Source organism: Struthio camelus, chromosome 2 (genome assembly GCF_040807025.1).
Source record: "Struthio camelus isolate bStrCam1 chromosome 2, bStrCam1.hap1, whole genome shotgun sequence".
Taxonomy (NCBI): domain Eukaryota; kingdom Metazoa; phylum Chordata; class Aves; order Struthioniformes; family Struthionidae; genus Struthio; species Struthio camelus.
The window spans coordinates 38,913,355-38,927,042 of NC_090943.1; the positions used below are offsets into that span (position 1 = coordinate 38,913,355).

The window sequence follows — 13,688 nt, forward strand, 5'->3', positions numbered from 1 at the left end:
TTGTGGTTTCATATAAAAAGTTAGAACATTGTCATCCCTGTTCCTGAAACATGTATTTAATAAAAAAGAAACAAGAGTTCACAAGATCTCTATCTGAAGAAGAGAAAAAAATGCTTGAACTAAAGTTCTTTGCATACTGAAAAGGTCTCAAATTCAAACAATGCATGTCCCTATTAGCATGGTAGTTGTGATGCCAACCACCCTACTTGTCACACTTTGGTTTCCCCCAAAGAATTGCCAAAGGGTGGACAGATTAGATTCCTTGCAGATGCAGTTAGGCCAGAAGAGGCACTCCAGAACCAAACTGCATATGGTCCAGTTGCTAATGGGCTTTCAGTCCATGTACCCAGACTAATATGACTCCATAGTAAAACCTTTCTGAAATGGGCATACTGCGAACGTCACAGCCTCAACACAAACCTGGGCTTTACAAATCTGTTTCAACTGATCCAGACTACTTGGTAATGTAGTCATAGCCACAGTGGTGTAGATCTAATAGACTTTGTTTAGGGTGGCAAAAGAGAACCTATAGTTCCTACTAGTGCTTTCTGGCATTATGTCCTGAAGCACTGACAGTGTGTGGGAGACGCCTTTCAAAGACAACAGCCTCAGATACCCAGAGACTTACTGCTTTGGTCAGAGATGACATACTAAAGTTTGCATTTGCAACATGCAATAGTGTCAAAAAATGCAAAATTTAAAAACAAACAAAAAAAGCCAAAAAACACCCAGGAGAATCCATGCTGTATTGTTAAGATAGTGTGTCAGAGGAGTCATGCAGACCTTTAAAATAACCTGTTAAAATAACCTGTTTCATCCGTATCACTGCTTCATACCATCATTATCACGAATATGCTTCTCCACCTTCTCACTGAATGAAAAGAACACTAGCCAAACCAGTGAACTCTTTCAGACCTATAGATTCAAAGAACAGATATCTGGCCCTTGAGATAGGTTATGTTCTATACTCCACCAGCTCTCAGAGACCCTAACAACAAACAATTTTAAAAAATTCTTGTAGCGACAGTTGGACAAGGAACTGAAAATAATTTACTTATTTAATTTTCAGTATTAAGAAAGAACAGAAAAACAAAAATAATCCCCCAATCCTAGATGATTCTACCATCCACATGATTTAAAGAGTGAGCAATGAATACTATGCTAGCTGAGGTTTTGACATGAAACCAGTGATTTTTCTTCCAATTTCTTTTTCTTAAAGGGAAAATAATCAGACTTCTTGAGTATAAAATGGATTAGAGCTTGGCTTGAACAGTGCATTCCTTCCATGGAATGTGGGATTGCCATCATAAATATGCATAAGCTTAGCAGTTTCCTCTACCAACACACTACTTATCCATCTTTATAAATTTGATCCTAATTTAACGCCATTATTAACTAGTACTTTATTGTGGTGCATCCTCTGAGATAGACTTCGTCATTTCACAACATTAATTTATACATTGGATAATCTCAGTTTGTGGGCTAATACATTCTTTTCAACACTTTAATAACAGTAAACAAAAACAGCTCAGCTATGCAGCAAAATCTACCAAATCACACAGATGGTTATAAGGTTTTCATTGTGTGGTTTCCATAGCAATCATATTGCAAATCTGGAAGCTTCTTGCAAATAAGCAGCTTGCATTTACATGCCTCTCGGCTGCAGCATGGAACTCTACAACATGTGAAGTTGCTATTCCAATCACATATCGTTAGAAAAATCTTTGGGAGATGTTTTGATCAGTCAAGACAAAAACTACTGCAGTAAACTAATTTTTCATCTATTCTGTAATGATTCAAGCAATCATATGCTTGTAATGCACACTAATATATCTTCATTTGAAAACTCACTGTGACGTCAAAAGGGTATAACCATATAAATAGGTCTTATAAGACAGATCCCCACAAAAATACTTGCACTATTAAATGATCAATAAAAGCTACAATGCCTTTACCATTGTACTCAGCAGAGATGACCGACCCATGTGTGCAAACACAGAGGTGTGCACATGAAGAATTCAGCTGGAACTGAACATCATGGCTCTATACTGCTTTGCTTAAGAAAAATTAAAAGGTACAACAGCATATTAACACCAAGAGTATTACCTTTCCAGACTGTTTTCCCCCTACAAAATAATGACTCTGTGCAACTGTAAACAAGAACTCTCAAATATGAATAAATGCTTACTGAGGGAGAGTTGAGACCTTTTCTCTCCTAGATTTATAATTTTATAAATTTACCTAACACCATAACAGATGTATTATTACCCTAATAAGGAAAATAAATCAGTCCAGCCATTTAATTAAAAAAAAAAATAGCTAGAACTGGCTTTATGCAAACAAGATTATTTGTTTTGAGAAGAATTTAAGCAATCCCAAAGAAGGGGCAAAAGAAAAACTCAAAAACCAAAAATAAATTTTAAGTACATACTATCTTTTTATAATTTGGCTGAACTGTCAGCTTCTGCTTGCATTAGTAGCAAAGGTTAGGGACCATCTGGGGACAAAGGAATAAGAATCAATATCCTGTTTTATGTAGGCCAGAATGCTGCCTTCCCTGAGCATCTCAGAGAAAAGTGCTCCCCAGTCATGGGAGTGGGAGTCCTCTGCAGTATCCCCATTATATACATATCTGTGTATGCCTAGACACTTCACCCAAAATCTTGGTTTAGCCCAAGCAACTTGATATCCCAGAAATCTTCTATGTGCTACTTGATCTTAGGCTTATTTGCCCTGGTGTGTATATGTATAATGGAACGGACTTTTGCTTTCAGTCCTCTTCTTTTATGCTCCAATCCACCCATAGCAAGAAGCCTCTAAATCCAAGTAGCAAAACTCTAGTTTTGATCATCTTCCAAATATACCCACAGATCTGCCCCTTTCCAATCTTGCTCTTTTCCTCCTGGATATGGTAGATTAGTGGATGATTTACAAACAACTTCTTGACGTTTCACCGTGCATTCCCAGTAGTCTGCTTCATTCCTGGTGCACTCTAAACAAATGAAACAGCTTGAAAAAGGCTGCTGAAGGTGCTATGCACTGGCCACAGCATGAGATGAGTTGAGGGTGGAGGGGAATGATCTTGTTAAAGGTCCATCTGACTGTATCGGGGCACATAGTCTGGGGATGCAAACGCCTCCAAGAGGGTGACAAAAGTGGGAAGCAAGCTGGGTGCTATTTAGAGAGGAGATTATTCCCAAGTCAGTTACCACCCAACAGCTCAAGGAGAGAAGCCATATTCCTACCTGACAAGCTTGAGTGAAAGAGCTCTGATTTCTACAACAGAGACAGTAAAGATGGGGATATAAATGGGCCAAACAGATACAGAGGTTGGAGGGAAGGTGACACCAAATTATCAGCAGAAATGGAAGCTGCATCTGGGTAAATGGTCACCCCCATACTCAGAAATATGACAGGAAGTAGACAATACAGAATAAATAGAAATAGATCTCCAGGTTATAAACAATATGAAAATGGAAACATTTTTATGAACAATATTACATGTACTGAGCTGCTTTAGATTTAGTTGAGGACAGAATCCATGCTGATTCCCAGCCTCAATTCCTTCTAACACATGTGATCCAAGAACGATTCCAAGAAGGTAAAAGGTTTCAAATATATTACTAGCTAAATTTGATGAAACTCCAACTAAGACATTTTGTCCAAGTTTTTATCAGTTCTTAGAAACAGCCACTACTTAAATTCCAGGGTTAGCAAGGTTGAGTATATGCACAGCTCTGTTTGTTACACCAGCAGACAGTAAGAGAACTCTGTTATTAGTATTGACAACGTACTGATCCCAATTGCCAGGAAGAAGCAGCATTGGCTGTACAGAGTGAAGGACTTAGAATCATGAAATGCTTTGGCTTGGAAAAGACCTCTGGAAACTGCCTCGTCTGAACCCCTGTGTCTAAAACGATAAGTCTCTAGCAAACAATAATATTTGGTTTCTTGGTTCTCCAGACTGCCCTAAGAAAATCTAAGCTAATCAGCAGTAGTTTATAAGGATTTCTGCATGTTGATGGCTCATCTATGACACAGCTAGCGCCAATGATTTTATAGAACAGGATTAGCTCAAATGACTCAGATTTGTCCAGATCTTGCCAAGACTCCAGACATGAGGTTTCCTGAATTCTCTGAGAAAGCCTTCATTATTACTGGGTTTGGGGATTCTTTCCCCCCCCCCCCAATTACGTTCCTTGTATCTTGAAATGACACTACGGTGCACCACTACTACTTCAAACTGTGTACACGGTATGAATAACCAAAACGGTCAGCTCAGTTGAAGATAAAGCACTGCCTCCTGTTGAGAAGACCTTGGAAAAGTTACCTCACGGTTCTCAGAGGGGAAAAAAATAATAGTATATTTTGGTAAAAATTAACCGAGGCTCTCTGCTCCAGGAAAAGGAGGTGAGAGGGAGAAGCAGTGATATTGGGGTCATGCAATGTCACTTCTAGATGGTCTGCAAAAAGTTCTCTCTTGTAAAACAACCTTCCTGGGATACCACCTGATGAACCCAAGCATATGTTACAGTTTGGCATAATCAAAACCGAAAAGCAGATCTAACATTCATTTCAGAAATACAACATTAGCTCAGCTAAAGAACTAAGCAAATAAAAAAATCCCAGTCTCACTAGGGACAAGTACAAGACTTCCTGCTATACACTTTAGGCTACAATTCTCTACTCTTCTGTATAAGAATGTTGTTTGCACCATGCAGCTATTGCTATGAAAACAATCACAGAGTAAAATAGTAGAGAGAAATGAGCAAGGCTGGAAAAATGAGTAGGGAAAAAGTCTCTTTCTAAATACACTTGTGAAAGAGGAAAGATACTGCATTTCTCCTGTAGTATCATATACATACCCATCAACATGAAGGATACTAACTAAGGCAATGAACAAAAAGAATATTTTTAAAAGCAGGTAGATACTACATAACTAGTCACTAGCTTACTGGAAAACCAAGGAGCAAAAGTTTTTTCTAGTAGAAAGTATTGCTTATAATGTTTTACAGCACAAAAGTATGAAGATTAAGTGATCAAAGAATACATCTCTCTCTTTGGAAGAGAAACAGTTACTCTCACGAAAGAAAAAAATTCAACATTATTGTCAAGGTCTTTCACAGTTACTGCAAAGTGGCGCAGTATTAAATGTTATTTCTGTCTTTACATAAACAGCTGGATCTTCTCACTCTATTATGCATAATTTTACAAAGTTTTCAGGAAATCTGGGAGCATGCATAGCTTTACTTACCTTTCCCTGCCTGTCGAGACTTGAGCAGATGTCAGCACCTTTCCTCTCTTTCCTTTAAACACTTACCCCTCCTCCCCGAGTACCAAGCATCCCAGTCCCCCTGCTTTCCTATCTGCGCCCCATTCAGTAGTCACAAATAATTTGTCTAAAGGTTATATCGCCTTCAGATCTCATAAATTTTGTCCATTTGTCGTCACACACAGAGTTTGTTGGCTAGCATGAAAGTTGCTGTTTCCAGGGCTTCGTAAGGCCCTGTAGGCTTTACGAGCAAAGTAGTGCAATGGGAAGAAAAACATGCTTAGCCACCTGAATAACAGAACAGAATACATTCATTAGGACAACAGAATGACCCACAGAGGTACAAGCAATTCCTGGTTTTAATTATGAATATATTAGGATTTCATGAACTCAGCTTCCTGCTTTGAGCTCTCCTTCCTGCTTGGAGCTCTCCTGGCAAACAAGGAACCTTCAATAGGGTTTTGAGTGACAGCTGAATCAACTTAGTTCAGTTCCTAGCACCAGTCTTCCAAAACACACACAATTTTAAAACCTCCACTTACAAAAAGGCATTAATTTTAGCTTTTTCTTTTTGACAGATATAGATGCAGAAGAATTAAAACCTTGTCAATTTAGGGTTAAGAGAGAGACAATAAAGAAAAAGGGAAAAAAAAAAAGTTAGCCTGATAGGATTAGCAGGAGTAGAACTAAGTAAATTCTTAGCTACACCAATATTAAGCTTGGGAGGAGAGGAAGTAGGGAGAAGCAGGGAAAGAACATCTCAAGTATCTAATTTTGGAGTGCTAAAATTTCTTAGACAAAATGATGTAATTATTATTAATAAAATTCAATACAAATATGCCAGAGTGCAATGTGCACTGCATAGAAATAAGGGATGGATTTTGCATTGACCTTTTTATTTCCTCATGAAGAAAGAGCAGATAATAGTAATTCTTCTCAAGAGAAAAGATAAAGGTCATCACAAGCAAGTTAAATTGTAGATATACACACAATAATTATAAAAGAGAATAAAAGAAATTACGGCATTTCACTTGCAGAAAATCATTCATTCTTTTCCTGCTTTTATATTCACAGAGAGTAGATATTTACAATTGAATTCACTTTTTTAGTGATTTGTTTTCAGAAATCAAGTCTCAGAATTGTCTGACCCCATATGCTGAGTGAACTGGTCAGATTATGTTAAATTCAGAAAACAAGAATTGACGTGCCATCAAACAAGGTGAAAATTTCATAAGTGACTTCAGAACCCAACTCTTACAAATTCTTTAAGATTACAACAAATGCAAAGCTGAGGAATTTAAATGGAAGTTTTCTAGTTCCTCTGTTTGCGACAAACAGAGAGAATTAAAATTATAAATATAAAGGCCTAACATTTTTGCTCATTGACTTAAAAGTTAGGAACCGAAATCCATACTTGAAGATCTAAAGAAGAAATAAAATATTTTAAAACACTGCTCTTAACAGGCCTCAAGAATACAAAGCAAAGCTTGTGAGGTTTAATGTTTCTACATGTTCATCTAATTATTTATCTGGTTAACAAAAAATGCTCCTCCCTTCCCCCAAAGTAAAAAGGTAGTTGTAATTACTGGGCAGAATGCAAATTAGGAGCTCAAAGGGACAAAACAAACAATGTATCGGAAACTGATTCCAGGGTTGTGTTGTAGGTTCACAGGAATTTGCACTAGAGATTGCCTGCCTGAATACGTGTGGCATGTGCATAAGTCCCTTCTCATATATAAACATTATAAAGATTTATGTGAATTCACTGTAACTAAAATAAATTTGTTTGTCCTCTCAACTCATAATAGCTCTTAGTTATGTAAATAGTTTAAGTGTTCAACATGACATTTTATAAACCTTATTAGTAAAAGGTTTTGCTAAAATAAATGTGGTAGCTATTAAAATCTACATAGAAAATATAAATAATTCTCTATGTAAATACATCCAGCAATCTAATATTCTATTAACTAATCTATACTGTATAGCTCTGTAGTACAGTGTTATTTGACAACCATGTACAGGGGTTATATTTCTCAGGCCTGAATTTATATAATACAGAGGAAAAAAAAGTCCATACATGTCAAGTAAAGTTTCCCATACTTGCTGATCAGCAGCAAGATTTCAATTTAAAAGACATTTCTGAAAACTACATATCCCTAATTGTGACAAATGTGACTTGACATAATATTTACATACACAGAATCATAAAGAAAGCATCTTGTTTAAACCACATGATATTCCTTAATAATCTGCAGGGTTAAAGTATTCAAATTTATAGTCTGATTCCAGAAATGAGTTTACTGAAAAAAGGGACAGGAGACAAGGCATTTCAGCATAGTTCACTTCAGTGAAAGGAAACACAATACAGTTGTTGGCATGTTTCCACAGGAAAAGTCTGGCTCCCAGATGCTTCTCTTATAACTCCTTTAAAAACGTTCAACCAACTGACATTTTTGCATTCTCTGTGTTGATCATTAACTACACATCGACCAAAAAAGAAAAAAAAAAAGTCAGCAGCTTCCACCATTTGCGTACTTTCATGAAAAGCAACAAACCCACACCACTGCCTCTTTTCAGTGTTTACAGCCCATGTCACCAAATTAAATTATGTCAACTATGCAAAATCTTTTCTCCAGCTTAAAGGATGAAATAAATCAATTGAAAAATGTTCTTGTTATGACTCACTAGTAAACAAAAATTAAGTTAAATCAGAAATAAGCAGAAAATTATAGCTGCAACCTAGACTGTTTATACATACAATATTTTGGGTAACGTTTCCATATTTATTTCCCCAAATATTAACAAATATCTCTACGAATACTATGCTATTCTCCTGCTCTCATGTATTAGGTCCAGAGTGGGGTCTTTGCATGTCTGAACTTACCTGCCAACTCGCCGTACAGCACAATACCCTTCAGAGAGATGAGGGAGGACAGCAGGGAGCTGGAAACACTTCATAAATGCAGGAGATGACAACTGCTCCCCAGGCATTTCACCATTTTACTGCGGGACTGGCACGCAGCTGGGTCCTCAGAGAAACCCAGGGCCTCCACAGCCCCAGATTACTTGAATTCTCTTGCAGCCAACGCTTTAGATTGGCCAGGCTCCATGCCAGAGACACGACAGTCCCAAAAGCAGTTCAAGAACAATCGTTTGCTAGGCCTGAGCGGGGCGATTTAACCCAGGAACTGAGATCTAAGAACCTTACGGAAACTATGATAGTCCTATCTACCTTGAAATTTTGTTCGTCTAATTATCTGAAACCACTGTTCACTATCCAATAATGGAGATGTCTCCCTTTTTAGGAAATAATTTTGAAATACATAGGTATGAAAGCAAGTATAGATTCAGTTAATGTATTTTGGGGATGTTGGAAGGCAGACGCCCATGTGAGGCTCTAGAAGCTTTTCCACAGACAATGGCTTTGTTCTGAAAATGACATTCCTTTCTTTATTCCTCAGTTTTACTCATTGTTGCCTTCAATATTCAAGGACACTATAATCGCCACAGACTCTCCTAAGGCAACAACCCAGCCAAAAACTAAAGATGGAAGAGCCTTTTCCTTAACGACATTGAATGTTTCCAAGATCTTAACCTAGTTTTCAGTAGAATGCAAACTGTGTATTAAAAAAAAAAAAAGAGAGAGAGAATTAAGATCTGCTAGGTAAAATGGAGTGCAATAAAAGAAATGAAACAGCATCTCCCCTGTGCTATCTGTGTCATTTCTGGGCAAGAAAACTTTCTCCTACTTTGCTGTCCAGTCCAACTTTCACCGACTTGCAACACACTCTCCTCAGTTTCTTCTGCTTCTCACAAAAACGTTCTTTCCTTGCCTGTGCACCGGCACCCCGCGCTCCCCTGGAGCCTGCCCCTCTCTACCCTAAGGCAGAGGAAGCCTGCTACATCTTGTCCCCTCTGCCTGGTCCAGCCTGCAGCCTCAGCACTGCACCCCACTGACCATTTTCCTCTCCCGGGGCAACCAACTCCTCCTCTTTCAAAAAGTACTACCCAGCCCAGGGAGCAACAGCCTAGACAAGGGAAACAGGCAGCCTTTCCCTCTGCTGTCTTCCTTGTACGCTTGCAAACTAAACATTACATCCACTACAAATACAGTACACTGTGAACACATGCGAGACACACATACACGATACAGCCAGAACAGCTCACAAATTAATTAATTAATTAAAAATAGTTTCTTCAGCCAATGTCTTTTGTTTTGAAGAGAGCAGGAAGGAAAGTAGGTAGCAGATAAAAAGCACACCAAGTGGAAAAGACGTGTACAGAGCGATTTGTGCTGATGCCTTTCTTAAGGTTGAAAAACTCAAGGAGATTTGTGTCTCACTAACAAGAGTGACTAAGTCAGCTTTTAAAGCCCACCTTGCTGGGTCTTACTTGAGAATCCAGCTGTATAAGTTATGGTTCTTTAATAGCTACCGTGTGGAAACGAGAAAAGTTGAGAAGCGATAGCCTGAGGCACCATATAACCTCTGATTGCTCTTGTTTCTCAAAAAAACTCTGCCTAATGGTTTTAATAGCCTGATACACAGCCATTCATCACAAATTCAAAAAGGAAAGGTTCCTTGATCTATCTGTATAGTATTCATCACAGTTATACCCAAGCAGTAGAGCAAGCCCAAAATTTCTGTTTTCATAAACATACATAATACAATTGACATTTTGCTGTGAACCTACTAAACTATAATTCCTCAGTCTTTATGGTTAATAAACTATCTCACATATCAAGACATTTCATCTGAATGCTTTGCATTAGCGTTACCGCACTGCTTCTTAATTATCAGCACTGCCAAGGAAAACTATTTCGCTTTCACCAGAAAAAACTTTGGGTCCATAAGCCATTGAAGACACACATGCATAAACAAAGTGTTGCTCATACTTAACACGAAGCCAGCTGTCAAAAACGTAGTCAACAGTGAAAAAGCTATGATACAAGTAAAATTACTTTGTGGGATTTTGTCTCTCCAGGATGACAAGCTTTTCAGAGATGGGATTCTATCTCTTAATAACAAACAACTTCTGTCACATACTGTTCACATCAGATTGGTTTTACAAATCAATAGTGCCAAAAGTTGTTTAATACTGGTGCATAGAAACCAGTATAAAAATGATTGATCAGTACTTGCAATAAAATAGCTTGTTTCAATAAGTAAATCCCTTTCAATGAGATGTGTACTAATTAGTTTTTCCAAAGAATTTTAAAGAAAAAAATTCCAGAATTAAAAATACTTCCTTTTTAGACACGCTGGGGCACGCCTCTAATTTTAAGTAAGCAAGCTTCAAAACGCCAATAGACAATGCAGATTTAACAAACCATTCTTAGAAGTTTTATTTTTGTTTGGAGGATTGGGTTTTTTTGGTCTGATTTGGCTTTAGAGTATTTCTCTTTTTTTTTTTCTTTTATTAACTCTGAAATACAGAAATAAAATTCAGCCTTTGACAACCTGTGACTTTGATAAACATGGGCTTTCCAAAGTCACTCACAAACTCACTTAATTTCTTATAGCAGTTGATAAGTTCAGCAATGACACTACTGTTTTCTCCATTTCAGAGCTCTGAAACCTGCAAAGTCTTGCATGCAATTCAACAAGAGGAGAATAAATACCTCAGCTTCATAGCACACATTTTCCATTTTCTGGAGATATTGTAATTAACTGCTGTGAATTTTGTTGCGGATGAAGACCCTTTCCACCACTACACAACTGGAATATAGAAGATTCAAGTTTTGAAATTCTCAAAACATAGCTTTAGAATAAGCAAGGTATCTGCCTTAAAAGGGAGGAGAAAACAAAAATAGGTTTACGTAGAGCATCAGAGAACAATGACCAAGTAAACATCAGAAAGCAAATCCAACAAATTAGGTGTGCAGAATTTCGGATAAACACAAGATTTGATTCTTTTTCATTGCAAATGGGTCATTATAAACAGTAGTGGACAACAGTTACACTAGCCATGCGCCCAGGGTAAACATACTCAAAGTTAGAAACAAAGCTTTATCTTATATTTTCTGCGGAAGTATATTTTTAAGTAGAGAACACCCCTTTTAGAGAGTACGTCTCAGTATAAAATCCTACAAAGAAGTCCAATCAGCAAATATGTCCCCCAAATGTACGTCAGACTAAATTTGAATATTTACTGGCATTATTCCATTTTTATCAGCTTCCTTGCTTGTACGTTTGTCAATGTGCACGACGAGGTGATACTGTCTTTTTACAACTTTTTCTCCTTTCTAATTGCATCACAGACAGTGGACTTCCTGACAGCAACAGGCCACCTGTTTTCCACAGACCATCACTTTACAAGAAACACAGAAGAGCCTGTGAACGCTATTTTTTCCTCTCAGAGACTTGTCACTTCCCACTCCGGGGACATCTCATTCTTTTCAACTGCACCAGATTGCCTTATCTCTCCTTCCATCACTGATACTTCCACCTAACATCAACACAAAGAAAAGGATCTGTTCAGATGTAGGATTACAATAACTGAAGACCAAGCTCAAACTCTTGTGGCAAAGGCTGAGGTCCAGGTATCATGTTCCTAACCATTTTCTGCATGCACTGTGTTTAAATACAACAAGTGATCTGGATTCATAACTCATGTCTCATGTTTATGAGCATTTAATACTAGCTGAAGGACACTTCATGTTACATAAAAATCTCATAGAAGTACTGCCTTAAAACCCAAAATGTCAAAGGATTCAGAGATGCAGCTCCAATTCATCACAGAAGTTGGGGTTCATCAATATACACTTGAAAGAGGTCACATTTCAGTGATTTCCATGTCTGGTAAATAATCAAAGACACTTAGTAGATCTCAAATCCGAAGGATCAACACAATGAAACCTCACATTTTACACAGAAAAAATCCTTACTATTCCCTAACATCCTTCCCTGACAAGTAGTTTACATCTGCTTTTCACTGCTCTTCTATTGCTTGAATTACTGCAGATTTACAGCAAAGCAAGTAAGCCCTGTAGTACCCCTTCCTCCTTTTTGGTACTTCACCTATGCAAAAGATACTATTGGCAAAAATTTCCCATATATTAAAATAACGCAATGGCTAAATGAATGAAAAGATTAATTTTTTAACAACATTGAGATCTAACCTTTGAAAAAAATGGTTTTGAAGAATAACCTATCTATCCTGACTGTTTTAAAAGGAGGGGAAAAAAGCCCTTGCTATGTACTTGAATCTGCCAGATGCCTTAACTGAAATTATTCAAAACACTTTCAGTAGGTACTTTGGAAACTCATCTTTTGTGATACCCTCAAGAAAGCTGATCTTATATCTGGTCATTTCAGGTCCAAATATTCCAGAACCTTATAGGCCGATTTACAATTTATATTCGGAAACCACTTTATTTACTAATAAAAGGCAGTTAGAATTCTTTCTGTGCCTAAAAATTCAACAGCACATCAGCACTACATACACCCTCCGTGGACAGGAAGTAAAGAAGAATTCCATATTTATTTGCAGCAAACAACAAACATTGAGAGGAATTTGGACAACGTACCATGATATCAAATATACTGACTTAAGACTAGTGTTCACAAATAACATCTCAGATTCCATGATCACCTGCATCTCTGCTGATTTAAACCTACTGCTCTGACCCACATCGATCAATTAACAGTTTCTTCATTCATGCTTACTGATTTTAGGAGATGATTTTACAGCAGTAATCCACAACGGGGACTGCTCAATGGCAAACCCTGTATTGGGCCTATGGACCCTGACCCTATCTTGAAAACTCCAAAATAAGCAAAGGTCTTCTGAAAAGGCACTTTCATTAACACAACACTGCGTAAGCCTCACTTTTAGCACCAAATAATCAGTGCATCTGACACTGCACTTAGAGAACAGAAATATAAAAAGGCTCTAAGGGGCAGGGATTTGTTTTCCTGAATGACAGACCAAATTTACACTCAAATCCCACTTAGGACAACAATGCTACTTAAAGAGACAACTATGAGTAAGAGACAGGCTGATAATTCCCTACCTTCATACACAATGTCAGAAATAAGTTCTAAAATAAGATCAATATAATTTTAAAACTCTTTAAAGAGTTTGCTTAAAATAAACAAACACATATGCGTGCACGGGCACACACACAAGAGTGGTTCTTTGTGAAGCACACTTACTGTTGCATAAAACTTGCAAACACTTCTTATCATTCCCTGAGCTTTGCCCCAGTTACAAAGGAAGCTAAGCTCCCAACTACACTGCAAAATGGATTTATTGGCCAGATACCTGCGCTTGACCGAATTGTTTGGCACGGAACTGATAGTGGGGATCAAAAGATAAAGGCAAGCTTTCCATTCCCAGGACCCTCAGGCTAACTAGAGATTGGATCAATCCCAAAATTTAATTTACAGCAAACTAAGAACTGCTGCAAGTTATT

The 13,688-nt window shown here is 37.6% G+C and overlaps 1 protein-coding gene and 1 long non-coding RNA gene across 3 annotated transcripts in view; one reads left to right on the forward strand and one right to left on the reverse strand.

Moving 5' to 3' along the window:
- Positions 1 to 13,280, forward strand: part of LOC138066323 (uncharacterized) — a 34,551-nt gene extending 21,271 nt beyond the window's left edge. Inside the window, exon 3 of the long non-coding RNA XR_011139657.1 lies at positions 11,532 to 13,280. This is a non-coding gene — a long non-coding RNA (uncharacterized lncRNA). The remainder of the gene's footprint in view (positions 1 to 11,531) is intronic.
- The window catches only part of SKAP2 (src kinase associated phosphoprotein 2), a 120,723-nt gene that overhangs the window by 19,560 nt on the left and 87,475 nt on the right, over positions 1 to 13,688 (reverse strand). The window lies entirely within an intron of this gene.